General features: G+C 42.9%; 1 protein-coding gene across 6 annotated transcripts in view; it reads right to left on the bottom strand.

Moving 5' to 3' along the window:
* FYN (FYN proto-oncogene, Src family tyrosine kinase) overlaps positions 1-23,998 on the bottom strand; it is a 214,327-nt gene that overhangs the window by 126,287 nt on the left and 64,042 nt on the right. Inside the window, exon 1 of one of the 6 annotated variants that reach the window (XM_045499309.1) lies at positions 8,696-8,895. The exons of the other annotated variants lie outside the window; for them this stretch is intronic. The gene's annotated coding sequence lies outside the window, so the exon portion shown is untranslated. Of the gene's footprint in view, positions 1-8,695; positions 8,896-23,998 lie in introns of those variants that run through there. 6 annotated transcript variants of the gene reach the window in all.

The raw sequence follows: 23,998 nt of genomic DNA on the forward strand, positions 1-23,998 counted from the left end.
CCAGCAGAAAGACATTACTGACCACAGAATAAGAGGGCAGGAAGGCAGAACTACGAAAGGCTGGCTCAGGGAATCAGAGGCTCCCTGTGAGCAGGGCACCACCAAACCAGCAAATGAGTTTACCCTCAGCTGCCCAAGAGGCCAGCTCTGAAGTCAGACTAGAAAGGCATATATTCTGGGCTTAACGGCACAAATGGTTGGACTGAGTCAAGCAAAGGGATGGCTGGAGGGCTCGGGTGGGGCTTTTAGGGCTCCCCTTTGCCCCCTGTAATCTCCATCAACCCCAAGCAAGCATAGTAATAATATGATTCATAATAATAATAATGAATTATTAAGTTTAAACTTTTAGCTGAAGATGGGGAAGAAATAAATGCCACTGGAATAACTAATTAGTTGACTTTCAGAAGGAAAAAGATTCTGCTATTCTCTAAGACTCATGGAATGAAGTTTATATTTATAATAATCATGTCTTTTCTTTAACGAGTTAAAGAATGAGCAATGAGTTTCTTTCAGGTGATCACATTACTTAGATGTCAGGTAGAAAGAGAAACTGTTTTGTAGTATACTTGAATTATTTCTGCCTTGCCCTTATAAATGAAGCTGTTTCTAGGGATCTGCTGTCCAGAGTCTGAACAACTTATGATGCAGGTACGGCTGCTGGACAGGTCCCTGAGCTCTGCCTGATTACTACTCCTGAGACCTTCCAAACAGATACTGTGCAGTGGCTCCTGGGAAGGTCCGTGAAATGCACACAGTATCACAATACTGCCAAGATCAAGATTAATAATGATGTGTGTAGAGCCCTTGGAGTGTAGGCTGCCTACAATATTATAAGCCCAGAATCTTAAGGATGAATGAAATGTTGAAGAATATCTAGTCCAGTAGTTTTAGTGCTACGTTTTTAGTACAAGAACCTTCTGAATTCATACACGTGCACACACTTTCAAGGTTGATACCGAATGCCAATATATTAGATGAAAGTAGAACAGAACAGTCTTGGTTCAAGGGTAAAAGGACTCAAAATGCTACCACCTGGGCCATCCTTCTGGCCCACTTGGCACTTCCATGGAACCCTAATGTTCTAAGAACACTGAAAATCACAAATCTAGTCCCCAACTCCCATCCAGCCTCTTGTCTCCGTCTCTTCTAGCCCGAGCACAGGTTTGCCATGCGGCAACATGGGTAAGGAAACACCTCTACCTTTTCTCTACCAAGGACCTATTTTACCCACCCAGGACCCCACATTATGAGGATTTCACCTCTCATAAGAAACTGCATTTTTGAAGCAGTAGCTAATCTATTTGCCTAGGTCATATTTGGAGTCAGTGACACCTCAACCTAAACCTTAGCCCTGCTATGCTTGGTAAATTCGGGAAAATTCCTGGATAGTGTGAAGTGAAAGTAGAAACCCAGCAGATGCTTGTCTTCTCTTCCTCTACTTCTTATTTATTCAAAACAAATCTCCATCCAAAAAAAAAAAAAAATCAAATAACTAGGAATAAATCCAACACAAAACACTGAGAGAACTTAAAGACCTAAATAATAGAGGGTTATGCATGTAAATGAACTGGAAGTCTCACTCTTTTTAAGATGTCAGTACCCCCCCCCGACTGAATCTTCAATGCAAAAAAAAAAAAAAAAAAAAGATAGTTTTTTTTCCCCAGGTGGAAATTGACAAGTTGATTCAAAAACATATATGGAAGTGCAAAGAGCCACAAGCCAAGATAATGTTGAAGAAGAACAACAAGGCTGGAAAACTTTATCAGTTTCAAAATTCATTATAAAATAATAGTAATTAAGACAGTGTGGCATTTGTTTAAGGATAAATAGGCCAACAGAAGAAAAAAGAAGGTCCCAAAATAGACCTATACAAAGAGTCATCTAAATTATGACAAAGATGATGCTGAAGTTCAATAAGTGGTGTTGGGTTCACTGGGTATTGTGGGTTGTGCCTCAGAAAGATACAATGAAGTCCTAACCCCCTCAGTACTTCAGAAGGTGACCTTACTTGGAAATAGGATCTCTGTAGATATAATTCATTGAAATGAGGTCAGAGTGGATTAGGGTGGGTCCTAAATCCAATATGACCGGTGTCCTTATAAGAAGGAAATTTAGACACAGGGTGACATGAGGGGAACAGGGCCATGTGGGAATGGAGGCAGAGATCAGATCAATGCAGCTGCAAGCCAAGGAGTGCCAAGGAGCTAAGATGGATTCTTCGCTAGAGCCTTCAGAGGGAGCACGGCCCTACCCACCCCTTGATTTTTAACTTCTAGCCTCCGGAACTTCTGAAACAATAATTTTTGTTGTTTGCTCCAGCACCGAGTGTGGAGCCTGATGTGGGGTGCGATCCTGTGACTCTGGGATCATGACCTGCACTGAAATCACGAGTCGGATGCTCACCTGTGCCATCTAGATGTTCTGAAAAAAATTCTGTTTTTTAAAAAGTTTGATTTACTTTGAGATAGAGAGGGTGGCAGAAGGCAGAGAGAGATGGGTAGAATCTCAAGCTGCTGACAGTGCAGTGCCTGCTGTGGGGCTCAAACTCATGAAACTGTGAGATCAAGACCTGTGCCGAAATTAAGAGCCAGGCACTTAACTGACTGAGCCACCCAGGTGCCCCTGAAAAGAATTATTCTTAACCTCTACTTTATACCATGCAAAAATGAACTCCACATGGATGGTAGAACCAAATGTGAAAGGTAAAATAATACTTTAAGAAGAAAACAGAATAGCTTCACACTTTGTGAGAAGTAAAGATTTTTAAAGAACAGAACACAAGAAAATGCTAACCGTAAAGGAAAAATATGATAATTTGGACTATATTAAGTATGACTTTGTCAAATGACATCAGAATCAAAAGGCATGCACACAGTGGAAGTTAACTGCGATGTTAAATCCAGCAAAGAACTCCTGTAAATCCATAAGGAAAAGGTAGACAACCTAATAAAGAAACAGGCAAATACTTGAGAGGAAATTTCACCAAAAAGGACATCCCAATGGCCATTAAACAGATTAAAAGCTGCTCTGGTCATCAAAGAAGAGTAAAATCACAATGCATTGTCTAAAACAACAAAAACATTTGTGAGGATATGGAATAAATGGAACTGTCATACATACTGATGAGAGTGTAAAGACACTGGAAAACTCGCAGTATCTGAAAGCTGAACACACCCATATCCTAGAACTCAAGGTCTCTCCATCAAGGAATCTATCCTACACAAATGTTACACATGCTCACCCATTGACATGTAGAAGAATGCTCTTAGCAGTATTCTTTGTAATAGCCCTGCACTGGAAACAACATAAAAGCCCATGTATAATAGAAGAAGGGTTAAATAAATTTTGGTATAGTTATACAATATTATACAGCAATGAGAATGAACAGACTCATAACAACATGGAGAAATCTTCCAAATACAATGTTAAGGGGGACACAAGATTACGTAGCACAATTTTATTTACACCAAGTAAAATAACAAAATAAACAAAATCAAGCAAAATTTGTTTGAAATGTTGTTAGAAATAATGTTGTTGAAATGTTGTTAGAAATAATGCTATCAGTTACGTTTGGAGTGGGTGTGGTTAGGGACTGGGAAGGGGTGTAAGGGGCTTTAGGTATTTGGGGGACATTCTTTCTCCATCTGGCTGCTGTTTGCACAGGAATGTTCGCTTCATGAAAAATCAGTTATCGGTGCACTTAATTTCTGTACTTTTCTGTGTGAATGTTATACATCAATTAAAAAAAAAATCTTGGTGGTTAATGCAGTGAAACCAGAAACAAAACAGGGCTCTTATAAGTACTGAAAGACGACAGCACAGCAATTTAATTTAAGCAAGATAATTTAAAAATTTGCTCTGCTAAAAGCTTCAAAAATGCCATTTCATTAAATTGTGTTTTTTATTCACTTAAGATGACTCTCATGCCAAAGCTCTTGCATTGTCGTATGTCGGGATTGAATGAAGCAAACAGTTTCCAAAATAAAATAATACAAATCATTTTAATTTTATCTGATTTCTTAAAGCAAAAATTTAGATATTAAGACCATTTTTTTCATGTCAATTAAAAAAACAATTTTCTGGGTCCTGGTTCTGGTTTACCATCTGAAGAATCCCTAAACGAGAAAGTCTTGGGGATAAAGGTGTTTTCTTTCTGTGGCACTCAGTATTTCCCTTCCAGAGTCACCACGTGAGATTAGCTCATTCCTGCCAATGGAAGCCACAGCAGTTGAGTCTGCCTTCGCAACCTGGTTGTGGATAAATGTATAATTTCCCCCTGACCGTCTAAAATACTGAAAATAACTCCCCGGACACCACTCCAGCCTTTGCCAATTTCTATGGCTCTTCAGATTCCCACTGTGCAATGTCCATGGTCATCAGGTAGAGTCTTGACCTACCTCAGAGCAGCAGCATCATACGGTTGGAGAGAGGATTCTGTCGCCTAGTCCTGGGGGCAGCTCACCCCCCATCTTCTGCTAGGCCCTCTCCCCCTTCTGGTCAGTGCCTGGTGAGAGGAGAGCTCATCGTCATTCGACACACGCTCTGTACAACTGCTCTAGCTACCACTGAAATAAATCCCTTGGAGCAAAAAAACCATATGGTCAGACTTTTGGCTTTCTCAGACAGCTTTGTTCTCTCAGATCCTCCGGGAGGGAGATTTATTTGGGCACTTACATGGCATCCCGAGGCTGTAGGCAGTCCCCACAGGAAGTAAAAGATGGCCACACCCACCATGGCCTACATGTTGAGTGGGGAAAGAAACCGCATGAGAAGACTCTGGAGGATGTGGGGCTCCTATGAAGGAAGGAAACCTCACTCACTCTCACACTGAGAGGAAAGCATGGGGACCAGGGCCCTGGAGCTGTTATCCTCCAACCATCTTGAAGAAACCTGGGCTTTTCTCTGGCCACTACATTTCCCTCAATAGCAACTTCACAAAGGAGACTCCTTTTTAGATTCAAGCTCTGTTGTTTTTGTGCAGACTTTCTGTGCTTATTCTATTCCTAATTTTGCTGCCTGACAATGACTTTGTGGGCACTTTAAGAATGTTTCCACATCCCCCAGATAGAGATCCCTCTGGTTAAAAAAAACCAGACAAACAAACAAACAAAACCCTTGCTTTTTAGATATATATCTTTTATCATGAGTAACCACAGAGATTTTTCAGCACTTACATGGACTGAAGAAAACCATCCAGGCCAAATTCCTTGAGAGCCTCTTTAGCTAAATGACTTGGCTTTATCAGCCAGGGAAGGGATAGGCAAACTATATCCTGTGGGCCACATCTGGCCCGCTGCCCACATTTACACAACCCATGAACTAAGAATGGTTTTTACATTTTTAAGTTCTTAGGGAAAAAATGAAAAGAATATTTCATGACATGTGAAAATTATAAGAAATTCAAATTTCAGTGCTTATAAATGGAGTTGTATTGGAACACAGCCATACCCACTAGTGTACCTATTGTGTCTGGCTGCTGTCATGATACCACAGAGTTGTCTGACAAAGACTATATGGCCCACAAGGCCCAAACTACTTACCATTTGGCTATTTACAGAGATTTGCCAAGCCCTAAGCTCAGGTAACTGTTATGTATTTGTGGAAGGCTGTGCCCTCTGATCTCACTCTCTGTTCTGAGCTTCTGAAGCTGTCTTCTCTGCAATCAGTCAAATGCAAGTCCTAATGCTGGTGCCAATTTCACACTAACCTACTAAACCCACACAACCCACTAGAGCAGGGCCTTTTTCAACCTGCGGTCTGGTAATCAGTATAATGGGCTGCAAAAACCTACTCAGTTTGGTTGTGCCTAGCATTTCTTTGATAAAATAAAAGAAAAATATCGAGGGCACTGTTAGGGACTGAATTATTTCCCCCTTGCCATTTCATGTGTTGAAGTTCTAACCCGCAACACCTCAGAATGTAACTGTGTTTAGAGACAGGGCCTTTAAAGAGGCAATTAAGGTAAAATGAGGTCTCAGGGTGGGCTCTAATCCAATATGACCAGTGTCCTTAGAAGAGGAGATTAAGACATTCACAGAAGAGTGGCCATGTGAGGGACAAAGGGCAAAGATGGCCACCTGCAAGCCAAGGAGAGAGGGAATCAAGCTTGCCAACACCTTGATCTTGGACTTCCAGGCTGTGAGAAACTACATTTTTGTTGTTTGAGCCACTCAGTCTGTGTGGCGGCCTAGGCCACCCAATATAGGGGTCATACATAGTATTATTTGGTGAGAAAAAGTTTTTTTCAATCACATATGCATGTGATACGGCTGTGATGTAAAAATGTAGTATATTCTGTGTGTTAGGTCAAAAATAAATTGACAAGCACTACACTGGAGAGACACATACACGCTTGGTACAAAATCACAGAGGGATGCTCTAACTGAGCCAAGACAAAAAAGGGGGAAGAGCCCTTACTGGGCACATGACAGGCACTCTGTGTACATTATTTCATTTCATTCTCACAGTGGCCCTCTGCATGGCTTAAGCTGTATGTCTCCAGCTGACCAACTTAAGTGCAGGGAAGTTAAGTGACTTACACAGCCAGGCCTGACTCCAAAGTTTATGATGTATTAACTTCTCATCATGAATCAGTTTGTACTTCCATGTCCCTGAGAACAGGTTGCAGTGTGACGACATTAAGGGATCAAAAGGAAGGGGAAAACATTTGTAAATAATCATAGCTGGCACTTACCAAACACTTCCTATGTGCCAGGTACTGTGCCATGCTTTACATAAATGACCCCACTTCATCCTTATTAACCACCCACAGAGTAGGTTCTGTTAATCCGCGCTTTTCAGCTAAGGAAGTGTGGAAAAAATGAATTAACTTGCCCAAGGTTACAAAGCTGGTAAATTGCAGACCCAGGATTTGAACTCCCATTGATCTGACATTTAAGCTAGAACTCTTGCCCACCCCAACCTCTCCTTTGGCCCGACCATACTTATTGTCAACCTAATATATGTTTGCCGATAATCTCTGCTTGAAGAAAAAAGATGCATACTTTCTGTTCATATGTCCAACAAATGCCAACTGAACACATATCACCTGCCAGGCCCTGTTCTGAGGGGTAGGGATACAATAATGAACAAAACAGAATTCTTGCCATCATGGTGAACATTTGGATAAAACTTTAAAAATACAACCACAGCACAGTGACTGAAATCACCCCATGTGCAGGGTCACGAGGAGTTGAGATTTAGGTGTGTTAAAGGTGTAGGCCAATGAAACTGAAGAAATGGTAGAAAACAAAGGAAGGTGGGTATGGTTTACTACATAGAAATTTCTGGTAATTGTATTCAATATCTCTTGTGTCCACCAGGTTTACTTATCATGTGGGCATGCTGAGTCTCCAAGCCGACTGGAAATGTTTCAATGGCAGGGGCTAGGTCATATTTTAAAATGTCCCCTTTAGTGCTTGACATAGTACACAGCAGTTTGAATTTATTTACTTGTTTTTAAGTTGTTTTCTTTTTTTAAAATTTTTTTAATGTTTATTTATTCTTGAGAGAGACAGAGACAGAATGTGAGGGGGTTAGAAGCAGAGAGAGGGAGACACAGAATCGGAAGCAGGCTCCAGGCTCCGAGCTGTCAGCACAGAGCCCGATGCGGGGCTCGAACTCACGAGCCGTGAGATCATGACCTGAGCCAAATTCAGATGCTCAACCAACTGAGCCACCCAGGCACCCCTTTAAGTTGTTTTCAAGAGAGATGTACACAGGTTACTCAGGGACTTTCAAGGCGGATGTAATGACAACGTTCAGACAGTCCGTGGGTAGTCCCAGGGCAGGATAGATACTGTCACGTGGTATTAAGCATGTGAGCAAAGAAATAAATATCGAACTGGAAGAACGTAAGCTAAACCAAATGAGATACCAGTACAATGGTTAAGAAATTAGACTGAAAGCCTGGTCACGAGAATGTGAGAGAAAATTACGCTGAGTGAAAGGAAACCAGAGCACGGAGTGCAAAGAATGTAAATATATTAGCGGCAAATATTTTTCTTATGGTTTGTCTTTAATTTTATTTAGGATTTTACATGCACAACAACTTTATGTTTTTAAGCCTGTTGATTTTTTTCATTATGAAATAATCAAGGAGGTAAGCAAATATTCAGATGCTGGAACATTCAATACATGTTATTTGTAATATCAAATGTGAGGAAATTTAATTCCATAGAAATAGGATGGTGAATGTTTAAGTAAATTATGTCTATATGTACAATGTAAAACTCTATAGTTGTTATTTAATGAGAAAATGATCACAATTTAATATTAAGTAAAATCAGGATCAAAACCATGTAAATGTATGTATGATGCACATCCTCGAAACAAAAGAGGGAAAAAAAATACCGGCTTAACATTGTTTTCTCAATACAGTGTGATTAAGAGATGTTTTAACTTTCTTCTTTACAGCTCACCCGATTTTCTACCGTGAGTTCAATTTTAAAGTCAGGAAAAAAGAACCATTAGAAATAAGCTTAAGTCAAAGAGAAAGTTTGCATATAGTATCTTCATTTGCACATCTCTGACTTGCTGATGGTCTTGGCCACCGGAGGCCTTTGGCCACAGTGGCACAGATGGCAAATTCTGGTAATGTTATTAAAAAAGAAAAAAAAAAGAAAAAAAAGAAAGAAAGAAAGAAAGAAAGAAAGAAAGAAAGAAAGAAAGAAAGAAAAAAATATTTTTTACTCACCTGCAAAGAGGTTTCAAAACAGATTTGGCAGTGGCCAGGGTAGTCACAAGGATGTGATGATGAATTATAATGAATTACTTGGCTTTGACAATACTTTCATTCAACAAGCATTTATTGAGTGCCTGTCATGCTCTAAGCACCCTGTTAGGTACTGGAAGGTCAAGTTGAGTCTCTGGGAACAAGTGACCCATCGGGCTGACACTGAGCCTACACACCCCGACTCGAGCAAGATCCAGCAGCAGGCAGGGCTGGGCAGTAATTGTGCAGGCCTGCCCTCAATCCTCCCACCTCTTCTGGGCCGGGATCTGTGGCCTTGAGAAAGGCTGGCCTGGCCTCCCCAGCTCCAGCCGCCTCATTTGTAAAACAAGGATAATCCTGACCCAGTTCCCAGTGCTGTGGTGAAGAATAAATAAAAAGCATTCTGGGCTTGTTTCTCTCTATTCAGTGCCAGATGGGTTCTACCTGTTAATAGCCAGCATTGCTTCCTTCCTTTGGAAACTGTGTATTTATTCTTTTTTTTTTTTTTTTTTTAAGGGGGGTTAGAATTGAGGTTCTGTGATTAAAGGGATATTCTGTATTTTTCTTCCTCCGAATATCTTAGATTAACAATTACAGAAATGAAAACTTGTTTCTCCACCTCAGACCAAAGCAGAGGAAACTCAAAAAGTTCTTACAAGGTTTGATGACATTCCAAGGACAGAACTAGGTGAGACACTGCTGGTCTTTAGGGAAATAATACAATTATTGCCAGCACTTCAAAACCTAATAAAGTTAACTTTTAAAAGAGCAACATTTAGGCTAACCAAGTGTTCATCTACGTGTTATAAAATTTAACACAAATTTCTAAGAAAGACTAAAGGGTACTGAACGGGTGCCCAAATCAGACATAAATAGGAAAATACTTCTCCTCTCCCATCCAAACTGAACTCGTTTTCCAAACACTGAGAATGTCCATCTAATTAATGCCCTATTACAGGCAGAAGAAGAGGCAGGGAAGGAGCAGAGAAGACAGAGGGTGAAACACACAGACCTAAACATGGGGCACGTTGGAAGGCTCTCCTTTTTGGCTTTTAAGACGAACAAATAAGCACTGTGCAAATACATTCAGCGAGAGAGAAAGCACAGTTCTAACACCTGGTGTGAATTTCACGTGAAAGGTTAAGGCTATTTTCAGTTGTTTCCACAACGTCTTCCGATTCTTTGTGTTTCTTCTACCATAGTAAGGACTGGTAAACGGAGGGTTTCAACAGCTTTAGAAATATCTGGACCAAATCCTACCACTTCTCAACTGTTCATTTCAGTGATGTTAGCTGTCGATAACCACACAGGTAGGGCAGGGCACAAATGGCTCAGATGAAGCAAGCAACCTCTATTACTTCTCTCTCCCCTTCCCGCTGCTCTGGCGCCTTGTCCAGGGTTGTTATGCTGAGTCCCAAAGGCTCCAGCGGTTCCCCCGATGAAGGGGAGCACGCAGGAGCGGCAGCCAGAGGTTATATCTTCAACGCAGATACTGCCTACGTCAGACAACGCTTGCAACGTCTAGCCTGGGTGGGGCAAGGCTGTACAACTGGCAACTGTCATTTATTCCAAAGGACTTGAGCGTGCTATGATGACATGTTCAGTAATTGCTCTATTTCTTAAAAAGAAGTTGTAACAATCATATTTAAAATGCTTGTTGATGCCCTGTGGGTATGAGTCACTTTGTAAAGCAGGATCAAAATGGATCCTCTGTTACGGGCTCCTGCTGGTTCTTTGATTCTAAACAGTTTTATAAATGTTAATGGGAGTAACGCACACATCAATGAGAGAATAAATTCCTTGGGTTTGGTGGGGCTTCAATTAGCGATTTATAATAAGCAATGTAAAATGCTTTCTAATTTTCTTCCAAGTAATGACACACTACCCCAGAAGAGCTGAAAATAAGGCCCAGGTTTCACCACAGGGTGGAGAAGACCGGCAGTGGGTGGCAGGTGGCAGAGAGAAGGCTCTCCGGCTGGTTGGAGGCATGCTGGAGGCTCTGCAGAAGTCCAGGGCACAGCATGTGGGAGCGGAGCAGTAGGGACAGACACGACTCACCCAAGGGATGATGGGCATGATGGAGGAAGAGAAAACTCACAAGAAGCGAGCCTGACACAGAAGGAATTTACTATAATCTAAAATGGGAACGACTGCAACCGTGCTTCTTAAATCTGTCACGGGATCATTCTTTTTTTTTTTTTTTTTTTTCCAGAGCATAAGTTAATACTATTCATTGACTTCCAAAAATACCCACCAAGATGGAAATGGGAATTTAAGTTCCAGGGATGATGCAGCAGGATTCCTAATGAATAGGTTGGTTTGCAGTGACACAGAGCTCTGCCTTGAATTTCTGGAAACCTAGCTTCGGATTTAACCCTCTCTTGCCCAGGCCTGCAGGCCTCTTCTCACACCTTCTCGTGGGAAACCAAATGCCGATGACTGGTACCCTGTGAGGATGGGGTGGGATGCCATGAGGGCTAAGGCAGAGTCAAGTATAAATTGCAAATGCCTAAATTCCATCTTTTAGGAAGAGAACATATTAAAATTTTAATCCAAGAATGTCTTCAGTGTTTTCAGAGTTTGCTGTTCCATACTTAAGTCACCTTACACCTCCTTACATTTTATCCTAATGCTTCACTGATACTGAGGACATCGCTGCCAACAAATAAGACACCACAGCATCAAAGACCAGACACACAGTGACAGATGCAAGGGGCATCTGCTCTTAGCCCCAGCAAGTCTGATGTTAACATCCAGGCTCTGGCAGCAACAGGGCAGCACCTTGCTCGTTTAGCTCAGCGGTCACCTTGGTAGTTTTGGGAGCACTTTGGATTTAAAGGGCTTTGCATCTAAGCATTCCATTGTAAACCACTTCCGCCATAACCGAGGCAGGGGTCCACACATTGTGTGCATTATATGCAGGGTTACACAGCCTTTCAAGGGAGCTCCCCATTTTTCCTGTTAACAGCTGCCTGTATGGAATACAGGAAAACAATTTAGAAATGCTTATCATGTGTCGTTTAACTGAATATTTATACGGAGAGAAATTTGATGGCTAGGGAAATGAATACCAAAATCCAACAGCACTTTCATACCAGCCACTCAGACGTATCTGGGAATGGCCTCATTCACGCTACAAATTATCAGAACACTGAGGGGGTCTCTTCCAGTGGTCCAGATCATACTAGAAGAACATGAACCCGTTACAAAAATTGCAAGTGAAGAGAACAAAGTATCAGATACCAAGTTAGCCTTCCAGACATTACGCGCGTGCCAAGTTAACTTACCAATGCAATGCTTAACCAGTGACTATCTGCCAAAATCAATGCAGAGTGGGTTTTGAAGAAACTGGGTAAAACTCCTAGATTTCTCAACCACACATGTTTTTCTTGGCTAAGAAACTATAAAATTTTGCAGAAGATGACCAGAATCCAGCTGAAGTTCCTCTAAGTAAGGAAAATGACAACTAAGGAGCCTAGCTGTTTACCCACTTTTCTCCAGAAAAAAGCCCCATCCGCTTTGAGAACTGTTTTCCGGATCCACCATCTGCCTCAAAAAGGCAAGTTCCCACTGACCTTCGGAGGCCACTGGGAGTTCCAAGGACACACTCCCGTTTCGTCCTCTGAGCACTGTTCTGGGTTAATTCACAGTTTTTCAGATTTTCTAAATCAGGTAACTTTCAGGGGTACACATTAATTTGGCTGTTTCAAAAGTATTCATTCAATCACTTTAAATATTTGGGCTTCATTAAAAAAATTCCTTTTCCAAATGATGCTGCGTTTGTGCCTTGACTCTGGACATGAGGTTTCTTTCACCCTGTGGATCATTTTTTGAAGTCAACAAGTAACATTAATAAATGTCCAAGAGCCTTTCTTATCCTCAAGCCACCCTGAACTGAGGACCACAGTTTACAAAGCTGACCAGCTCCTGGCCAGTCTCATCAGTCTTCAGCTTTTTAGTTTCCCATTCTCCCATCGACAAATGGTCAAGCACGATTCTTGTTGACATCAGGGAGGAAAGTAACCCACTTCACAATGTTTTCGGCCGGCGTGGGTACGGGAGGTGGAGGCCACAGAGGTAAATGGCTATGGAAGAACCTGAATAACAGGTGTGTCCGCCTAAGGCTCTAGCTGGTTCACCTTGAACATTATCACTCCTGAGATAACAAAACAACAATGTGCTGTGGATAATTTCACTTCTGCAGCAAACAGTGCAATCTGTGGAATTATTTGAAAAAATAATCTGTGAAGGAGCATGTGGAATTTCAGCTTCCCAAAGAAGCCATGCAACATTAATGTGGGACACTTTGCTTTCCAAGAAAACGTTGCAAATATCCGCCATGGCAGGAATGGAGCAAACCACATGAATAGAGAAGAGGGAAAGCATCTTCTTTCCCATAAAATGACCTTCTCCCCTCTAAATAGTTTCCCATGTGCTAATTTGCTGAGAGGATAAGACAGTGTGGACACAGCTACTGGTTCACTGAAGTATTCTTATCCTCATATCCTCAGTTTACATCAAAAGCTGCTAAAGTAAACCAAATAAACTTAAAAAGTACATTTCATTCCCACGTGTTTAGATTTATTTTTGAGACAGAGAGAGAGAGAGAGAGAGAGCAAGCACAAACAGGGGAAGGGCAGAGAGAGAGAGAGAGAGAGAGAGAGAGAGAGGGAGAGAGAATCCCAAGCAGGCTCTGCACCATCAGCACAGAGCCTGTGCAGGGCTCGAACTCATGGACCATGAGATCATGACCTGAGCCAAAATCATGAGTCAGCCACTTAACCAACTGAGCCACCCAGGGGCCCCTTGTTCCATGTGTTGAAAAGCCAGGAAAAGGCACTGTGGTCCTGAAAATACGGGAAGGCCAAGCTTAAGGATTCAGAAACGAAAGCAAAAACAAAAACAAAAACAGGGTAAAGTCAGGCTTTGGGGAACATCTACATCTCCTGTTACCATAAAGCTCTCAGTCCCTGGAGGATGTGGGGGTGATGCTTTTCCCTAAGTCAAAAGAGACCCTGCCCACTCCACTCTACCCTGAGCATATCTTTCTCCCCAGCTGGGCACTGTGGAGGGCTCGGGGAGCTCATAAGCAGACCTCTGCTGATGATTCCCCTATCATATTTCAGTCCAAACAGGAATAAATGTGATTCATCGCAAAACCACTAATAGGTATTTTTAAGCCTGAAGGAAGCACAACTTCAGGTTCTTCTTTCATTCTACTGAGTAGCCAGATTTTGGAAACATACATACCTGCCCCAAATAGCATCTAATGCAGTGAATGGCACAACCTGGATGTTTTGGTCCCTGGTTTTGGTCCCTGTTAACTGGGATATAAAACATAACCCAGCCTCTTGGTAATAAGGGGCTACCGAGGCAGTTCTTATACCAGCAGAAAAGAAAATGAGGGCAGTGACTCATAAGCAGAACGTAGTCCTTCCCACCAGGTTGGCCCAAGTGGGTACAGCATATAAAGTCGTGCTTGTGTGGAAACTTGGAGGGCTGGAGAAGAAGAATCTGCTGTGTCAGCATCATGTAGTGGAAAGATCTCAGGACTTAGGAAACCTGATTCTGCTACCAGCTTCACTGATTTTTTTTTTTTTCTTTTCTGTGACCTGAGTGGTCACTTCACCTTGTTAGTTCTCAGCTGCCTTATAAAATAAAAAGGATAGACAGACTCTGATGTTCCTTCCAGGCCTCTACCCAACCCTACCGGGGGTTCATCTCCTGGGGTCTCGGTCCTCCCAGCTCTCCACACCTTTTGGAAGAGCATCTCAGACAGCAGAGCCCTCTGCCAGCCTCACCTCCCTCCAGGGCCCTTTCTGCCACCCCAAGATAAACACCAGAGGGCCCAGAGTGTGTTTGTGAGCCCACTGTCTGGGACTACAGTGCATTCATTCTCCACGGATGGTCCTGGGGTTACGAACACCAGCTTCCGGAGGCTTGTCCATCAGCTAAGAGGCTGTAAAACACAATCCCTCCTAGCCCCGGCTTTCCCATCACTAAGGTGAAGCCAACAGCATCTTTCTCACGGAACTGCTGAATGTCAGGCGCTCGGCCCTTTGAGTACCGCCAGATAAAATTCAGGACATCCAGCTAGATCTGAATTTTGCATAATTTGGGACAGACTTATACTTAAAACATTATTTATTGCTTATACGAAATTCAAATTTACTTAGGTATCCTGTATTTTTTTTTTTTTTTTTTTTATTTGCCAAATCTGGCAATCCCACACATGACAGATGCTGCTGTTGGTGGTATTGGGTCCAGGCTGCCCCACCAAATCAGCCTTACACAAAACCACTGCTGGCCCGACTTCTGGGTCTTAGGAAAAAGACTCCCTGTGGGTAAGGGGTTTTTTTCTCCCTAACTCTCTCACTGCTCCTAAACTACTGCCTTCTAGTCCTGCCATCAGCTTCACATCACCACATATCCTACCTGGGTCTCCCAGAGGTACCCAAACTGTCTACTGACCACTTTCCAATCACAATCGCCATGCCCCAGGCTCGGAAATGGGATCAAATTAATTCGTGCACATATGCCACTGATCATTTCATGAGTCATCAACCTCCCCTGAAGCAATTTTTCCTTCTTAAAGGTCACTTATAACCTCAAATTAAAATGATCGAATTGTAGGCCATCCAAAGATTGAAGTGAAAAAAAGTAGCCTGTGTGGGAAAAAAAAAAAAAAAAAAAAGGCACGATGGGGCTGGTCCCACCTCTTGCTGGTTCTTACAGCAGTTCCTCTAAAGTGTTTCTGCTTTTTCTAGCCTTTTCCGTTTGCCTTTTTCTGAACCCACAGCAGCTCTCATGGCAGCTGAAGACCCTGTGGATGAGGGGAAAATGGAAGGACAGAGTGGAATGGAGTGGAATAGGAAATGGGGGTGTTCTGTCTACTAGGAAATGGTCCCCACACTCTGCCCCTGCCTGCAGCTACCCTCTCAGTCACCAGGGCAGGCCTGGGGGCTTCCTAGTGCCAGCATTAAGACTAGAAAACACAAAGCCTGCCCAGTCTATCTCCTTTTTGAGCACCTTGTGTTCAGAGATGAAACCCAACTGCACGCACTTGTAACTCCTGGCTCCTGAATGCTGGCCAAAGTAACTCTGGGGGGCATTAAGAATGACCTAACTAGGCCTAACTAGGAGAATGGACCCCTTGGTCCAAGCAGGATTTGAACTTGTGTCTTCTGGACACTCCCCATTGTCCACGATACCATTTTATTCAGGGTCTTGAGCCCTGATCTCACTTTTCTTTTGGGACTGTGAATGCTGATACTTTTTTCAGAATATGGTCACTGACAAGGACTGACTAAGCATTTCATGGGCTTATAAATAACAAGTGTTCTACTGAAAGGATTTACTTTAATACAGGACTTTTAATTTTTTTTTTTTTTTGTAAGAAGTGTCCAGTATTTAGGGAATTATATTTCATTATCTTGAGTCACACTTTGGTAGTCAATAAGCTTCTTTTCTTAACAGATGATGGTGAGGAACTCCATGGTCCATAGCAAAACAGATACTAGGCTTTCCTCCTGGATAAAAGGCAATGGTCTTTTCAAAATCCTGCACCGGAGCCAGGAGGAATCTGGCCATTCCAGCTAATGCATCAGTTCACTGTGGTTAACAAGGAGTTGACAGAACAGTTATTCCCCTCTCTCAGATTTAGTTTTTTTTTCTCTCATTAAACTGTATTTTTCAGGAGAATTTATATTTACAACCATTAAGTGTTTCTCTGTCTCACCTTCAGGTAACAGTAAAACATGGCACAAAAGGCAGGGGTCCATTGCCCTTGAACCAGTTATCTGTTCAGAAGGCCACTTGGGTTTGGGGTCACATATTTATCATATTCTGTGTCTAGTGTGCAAAACGTCAAAAGTGACAAGGGCCTTGGAGCCATCTTCAGCATTCCTAAGCCAGGAGGTAGAGGGCTGGGGCCCAGGAACCTGCATTTTCACAACCTCCCCAGTTGATCTTGAAGCGCCTTCAAGTTTGGGGAACATTCTGGTACACAACACATTGCTATTAAAGCTGAGGTCAGAGGTCAGTCCATTTGGAACCAGTCAGCTTGGGGCTGTATTGCAAAGAAATCTGCATATGCCCACTTTATCAGTCAAGGTTCCAGCAGGAAGCAGGCAACACTCTCGAATTATGGTAATTTGAGGGAAATTTAATAAAGGGGTGATTTACACAGAAGTGGGTGGGGTGCAGGAAAGCCACAAGGTACAGTACAGTCCCCTGTGCTAATAACACAGGGGAATTGGGTAGGGCAGGCTCTGTCACACCCCAAGGCCTGAAGGGGCCAGAGGAGAGGGTGAGTGCCTAAACCTGGAACAGAAATGCAGGTGGATGGCACTGCATGACAGGAGCTGCGTCCATCCTTTAAGAGCCACTGCCTAGCTGAGAAATCCAACAGAAAATAAGGATCCCGACCTCACTCCTGCCCTCTGGGCTCAGGCGCTCCCCCTGCTGGACCCAACTAGGAACCAGAGGCAATGGAGCCCACCAAAGCACCGCACAGGTCAGTTTTCGGGGGGCACAGAGGGAGGACAGTGCCTGGTCCTCCCTACAGACACAGTGCCAGGGAGTGTCAAACCTTCACCACCATCACAGACGACAGCGTCCCGTGAGCAAACACTGAGCCTCTGATGCCTCCACCAGGCCCACTCATGACAGCACCTGATGGTATAGGTAGCTGCAGGACACGGGAACAACTCTGTCCAGGAAAGGATTTCAAAAATCAATTCACAAATGTACTTCTCAAATATCTACTGAGCACCGACTCCAGAAAAGACATGATGTTTCACATTTTAGTCTTGGAGTAAAGGCCTTGGTGTCTTTCATGTTGAACTCAATAGGGCTACTGCTGGGAGATGTGTTCATAGGGTTTAGGGAAGCGCCTATTGCTACTTTTTCTAAAAAAAAAAAAAAAAAAAAAAAAAGGCATTGAAATAAATATATTATAGAAAAGGAAAATATCTCAGAGTTTTTAAAGTGGAAACATTGAACTTTTGCATGTAGTCATAGCCTGTAACAAAAGTGACTCTTTTTTTCCCCCCTTTTAATATATATGATTTTCCAACTAGGTTTTACCTGCAAGTAAGCAGACAACTGAACACAGAATGTGAGGTTGGGGGGCCTGAAACAAATAGGCTGAGAGACGATTTATCCCATCCTTCAACTTCTCCCCAACTCATGTTGGTTCCACTCTCAGGAGGCATCATGTCCGATCACCATTCTCTACGCTCACCTTCACTGGGTGCGCAATAAACAACTTGTAAGTCTCACTGTGCCTGCATTTGCCCGGCTCACTGGCAGCAGTGAAGGAACAGTCTCAGGGGTTCTCTGGGTTAGCGGCCCGGTGCAGAGGCGTCTGCCACCACGGGACGCCCCAGGTGACTTCAGAGGCACATCACAGACTTACAGACTGAAAACCTTATTCCTTTTTCAATGCTTTACAAGTCTTCTCCAACATCCAAGTCTCAGCTGGATGCTGCACGTCTACACGGCTCTCTCTGTCACACCTGCCAAGGCCCCTCTTTCCCACTAAGGTATGGCCTTAGGCCCTAGTCTTCTACGGGAAAGGGCATGTATGAGATTGTGGCAGCACTCTTATTTTCATTTATTTATCTTAATGGTGACCATTTATTCATATGAAATGATAGTGCTTTTCTACTGGAGGTCACAAAGTTTCCTTTTTTTTTTTTTTTTTTAATGTTTATTTATTTTTGAGACAGAGAGAGACAGAGCATGAACGGGGGAGGGTCAGAGAGAGGGAGACACAGAATCTGAAACAGGCTCCAGGCTCTGAGCTGTCAGCACAGAGCCCGACGCGGGGCTCGAACTCACGGACTGCGAGATCCTGACCTGAGCCGAAGTTGGCCGCTTAACCGACTGAGCCACCCAGGCGCCCCACAAAGTTTCCTTTAAAATAAGGCTGGTTTAGTATAAAAAAATAATTTAAGGGATGTTATATAAATAATGCAGGTGCTACACAGAAATAGAGGAGGTAATACAGGTGGTATACAAACGACTAGACACTGGGAAACACTGATCTAGTGCTAAGTATGCCTCATGACTCAGAGAGACCTAGGTTTTAGTTCTAACAGCCATCAAATAGCAATAACGATTAATTTTATTGCCTTGTAAACAAACAATTCTTTCACTGAAGGCAGTCGTTCTGGTCAGAGGGTTGCAGCTCAAAGAGAGCCATAAAAATTTCGTAAAATTGCTTTGTAATCTGAATCCTATCTTGTTCTTAACAGAGATGCCTGTGCTAAACGTTAAACGTTTACACAGTATACTACTGGAGAATGAAAATATGGCATAATAAATTACCAAGGGAGAGGACGAGAGCTGAACGCTGCTCTCATCAGGTCTGACAGGAGGGCCTGGGGCACGCCCCTTGCAATGCGAGGAGAAAAACCTTCTCATTCACCTAAGACTCCCTGACAGGACTCCAGGGCCGTCCAGGCAGAGTAAATTACAAAAGCAATTTGTCATGGTACGTGAGTCTTTTTGATGTTTGGTGAAAATACTGCACACTCTGTGTGGTGCTGCTCAGGGAAGACATGGCCATCGTCCCTTCCTACGTGAGCTGTGAAGCTCTTAAGGCATTTTACCTCCGCCCTGTTTTGTTTCAAGTCAGCCCGAAGCCCAGATTCTGACCTCTTGAAAAATTTACACTTATGTTCATATTCCTTTCAAGTCAAGATCTCGGGAAACATTACATCAACCACTGTATGGTGAGTTTTTTCTTCTCACTGGCACGAGCATGAGGAAGCCGGGGGGTAAGGTGCATGCACCCTTACTTGTGTGGACTGCGTGTGCCCACCAAGCCCCTATGTGCACTTGCACTTTGCTAAATACCACATATCAGCAGACACTCTGGAGCTGGGGCCCTTTCCCTAGGCACTGTCTGCTGTTTACTTGTTTCAAAAATATTTCTACAAAGCATCTATTGTTCTCCATTCACTATATAATTGTATGATACGTTGGCAAACAACTGTTCCTCAGTGAATAAAAGTGTGTTTACCAAAGAATAATTGGCATTATTTGGCACAGTGAGCAGACCTTGCCCAGCACCAGCTGATGTATGTTGCAGACATGGAGTCCTCGTCCTTCTGCCCTCGCTGGATGTGCAAGTAAGTAGTCGGTACTTGTTAATTCTGGGATCTTAGTTTTAGCCACGTAAGACAAAGGGATGCTGTTTCATGCTGTATGATTTCATTTGTAAAATGTTTTTAATTACTCTGTTGCTAGAATTACAGGAAATAAATAGACTTCAATTTTACTTAAATCCTAAAATTTAGATTCAGACAAAATGGTTTAAAACATGCCACAATACTTAGTACCTTATTACTACTTATTACTACCCATACTGGACAGTATTATGGGTAAAGATGCTACCGTGCTCCTTATTCTAAAAGAATCCAGTTGCACAGAGACTTGAGGACAAAGGGCAAATACAGTTTTCGGTATGAGGGCTCTCAAATCGTATCTGTACCATACATGTTTTTGGGTGTCTGCCCCATTCTTGTCCTGTTTTCTGGGAATCCGTCCTGCCAATAGCTCGGCAGTGAACCATGTGACCATAGCTAAGCCAGCAACATGATTGGACACAAGTGTACAAGTGAAATTCCTGAATATCACAGAACAAAAGGAGCTCCTTGGGGCACCTGGGTGGCTCAGTTGGTTAAGCGTCCGGCTTCGGCTCAGGTCATGATCTGGTGGTCCATGGGTTCGAGCCCCGCATCAGGCTCTGTGCTGACAGCTCGGAGTCTCGAGCCTGCTTCGGATTCTGTGTCTCCCTCTCTCTCTGCCCCTCCCCCACTCGTGCTCTCTTTCTGTCAAAAATAAATAGACATTAAAAAGATTTTTTTTAAAGAAAAGAATAAAAGGATCTCCCATCGCAAATACTAAAGGGATGTGAGTAAGACTCATCAACTGAGAATCTGATGCCCTCAAAGGAAGAAACGTTTCTGATGACATTTACATAAGCTGGTCTTAAGGAAGACTCATAAATGCCTCAGTAAATCCCAAGTGATTACTGGACTGGTGTTCCCTAATAGTACACACCAGTGGCTACACATGAAGTTTTCAGACAAGAAGATAAAGTCCATAAACCAAATGCCAGACATAAATGTGGTACAGCATGTGAGTTCTACTTAAAGTCAGTCACAACTGCTGCTTTGCTATAACTCCCCCATATAGTAATTTTCAAACATTGTGGCAAGACACCAATGATCGTCTCAATCAGACAACACAAACACACTTCTTTCCACAAATTTCTACCAAGAAAAAAAAAAATAAAGTCTGATACTGATGCTTTATGCACACTCAAGGCCAGCTTATAAATACTCCACTCAGTGATGACATAATTTTGCAACAGTAAAAAGGAACTGGCAAAATCCACCTCTTGCCATTCAACTGAAGGAAGCCCACCCACATGTACCAGCTAGGAACCTACAGGGTGTATGGCTTGGCTTAAAAAGATAAGTCAAGCCAATCCGATTGCTCTGCCAGGAGGAACTAGCAAATGGAGAAACTGTTACTAGTTCGCTGTGGGTTGCTAAGCTAACAGATCATTCTGGTCAAAAGGCTTTTTTTTTCCCCTTTTTCTTTTTCTTTCTTTCTTCATCACAGCTCTTTAAATACAATTCATAATTATTCACCTAGGGAGAACATTCGAGAAGGAAGAAAAGCATGTACATAATTCCTCGGTGAGAGGTGCAGAAAGCAGGGGCTACTGTTTGGTTCATCTGATGCGTGAAGTCTTGCAGGCCAACAGCTGCTGGCTCTCCGGGCATCACAGGTGATGAGGAAAGCTGCAGCTTTGAAATTAGAATACAAAGAAGAAACATATCTGCCAGCTCTCAGGGAATATGTCTGAGGACCCTCTGCACCCCAAGCCCCCGCCTGGCGAGTGCAAAGTGCTCAAGGATGTCCGTGGAACTGCGTGGCACTGAACTTGGCCCAAGAGCAGGCTTGAGTGGAAGTCGGACAGGCCTCGAGTGACACACAGGTTTGAGTGAAGAGCAGCACGGCTGCTCTCAGCGCCACGTCTAACCTGACAAAGCGCGTCGTGAAGAACCAGCCTGTGACTGGCTGGGCAGGAGGGGCGGGTGCCAGGGCCTCTGAGAGGGGGCAGGGCAGATGGTGATGCTTGGGGGGGAGCGAGCGAACAGAAGTGCCCAGAGCAAAACCCCGAGACTCCTCCATCTAAACGGATGTGTTAATGGCTCCCATGGAGCGGGTGTAAGAGGCCTTAGCACATATGCCTCCGTCTACTGTACTGGCTGTAAATAAACCATGTGCTTGTCTGCACCATCTGCTTAGTGTGCACTTTGTGGAACTGTGTGAAGAGAAAAAAGTGTTTGGGGCCAAATGTCTAGAAATTCTTTAGTGGTATACTTAGAAACCAAATGCGCTTACACAGCTAAATTATTACAGTTCCTTTAAAGTGGGTAATTAAATTAAAAATGCTCCCCCTCTTTAATGGGTGGGGGGCAGTGCTGGACAGTAGGGGGCCACACAGCCCTGAAAGGTCAAATAGTAGGTTGCAGGCGCAGAATGAGGCTGGAGACAAGGATCCTACAACTGGAGTTAATCAGTTGTTAGTCACACTTAACCAGTCTTAACTGCAAATTCTTCATCTATAAAAGAGTGTGTCAACCATCTTCCTCAGAGTGTATTCTGAGAATTAACTGGATCTTTAGATAAAAGATATTATGCACATACAACATGTTTTTATGGAGACGGGTCATGCCCTCTATAAAATACCAAGTATATACATCATACATGATCACTCCTCAGATACACACAGAGATTGCTTATCGCTCATTATTTTTACTTCTTCAAAATTATATAAATAATGCAACTAATTCACTCAGGAAACAATTATTTACTGACCATTCACCATATTCTAAACCATGGAATAATTTTAATCAGATGTAAGACATCTACAATCATGTTCTAAAATCACAGACTTAGTGTGTTGCAAATAATTTCCAAAACGGTTGGATTTGTGTTTTCAAAACTAAACAGTTTACAGAATTTAACAGTGGTGTATTTTCCCACCTCTGTATTTGTGATGATCTAAAGTTTAGTGGTTTCAAAGAGTTCAAAGAACACCCTCACTTAACCTGGATGGCCTATTCCCCAGGCCTAATACAGCAGCAATTTTAGGCAGATACTACATACGCTCCCAGAGAACCCAACAACTTTGTGGAAAATTCTCTAATACAGCATGAACAAACACCCTGGTTCATGAAATGCAACCCTGTGAGAATAATCATACTGTGTTAAACTCATTTACAAACTGTATCTCATCTTGACAGAACCCCCAGAGATAATGTAGGTCAAATCCTGATAAAACAAATTCCCAGGATTGCTCAAAACTTTTTATGGAGCTGAACTTTGACTCTATCAGAATTTGCTTGGAGGAAGGAAGAGGTAATGAGTATAGAGGTTAGAGCTAGTGCTCTGCACTCAGGCAAAGTCCCAGACCACAGTGTAGCAGCCGTGGTCTTAGACCAGCTACTTTACCTCTCTAGGCCTTGGTTTTGTCATCTATAAAATGGACATAATAATAGCACCTATCTGAGAGGATTTCTAAGAATTGTCAAGTCAAACAGGTTAGCATACTGTAAGGACTCCATGAATATTAGCTAACACACAGATCTTCGTTGTGTAGAAACAGAATTGGCATGGAAACCAGAGGGTCATCAAAGAGGTGTTACTGAAACTGGAAAGCGGGTTGAGGATGGGGAGACCCTGCTAACTTCTATGTTCCCAACAGCAGCTGTGTCGCCCTTGCTGGGCAGACAGCACAGAGGGGCCAAGGAAATCAAGGGAGATGGATCTTCCTTCTAGTTCTGTCCCAGCAAGACTTGAGCTGGAGGAGAGAGTACAGGATGTTCTGGAAGCAGCACAAGTGAACCTTAATTTCTCATCATGTCCCAACATGGGAGTTGGGACATTCTGATGTAAAGTAATTCTGTAAAGAGAAAGCACAATGTTTGTTCTGGATGAGTTTTAAAACTAAAGGGGGAAATCCCATGCTAACGATGTATTTCAACACTGGTCTTATTAAAAAACTTTACAAACAGGTCAAAATGGCGGGGAGAAAACAAATCCTAACCAGTGGGTTAGTTTCATTTTTTACTTTTTTTATTTTTTCAATATATGAAGTTTATTGTCAAATTGGTTTCCATACAACACCCAGTGCTCATCCCAAAAGGTGCCCTCCTCAATACTCATCACCCACCCTCCCCTCCCCTCCCTCCCACC

Source organism: Leopardus geoffroyi, chromosome B2, assembly GCF_018350155.1.
Source record: "Leopardus geoffroyi isolate Oge1 chromosome B2, O.geoffroyi_Oge1_pat1.0, whole genome shotgun sequence".
NCBI classification, from domain to species: Eukaryota; Metazoa; Chordata; class Mammalia; order Carnivora; family Felidae; genus Leopardus; species Leopardus geoffroyi.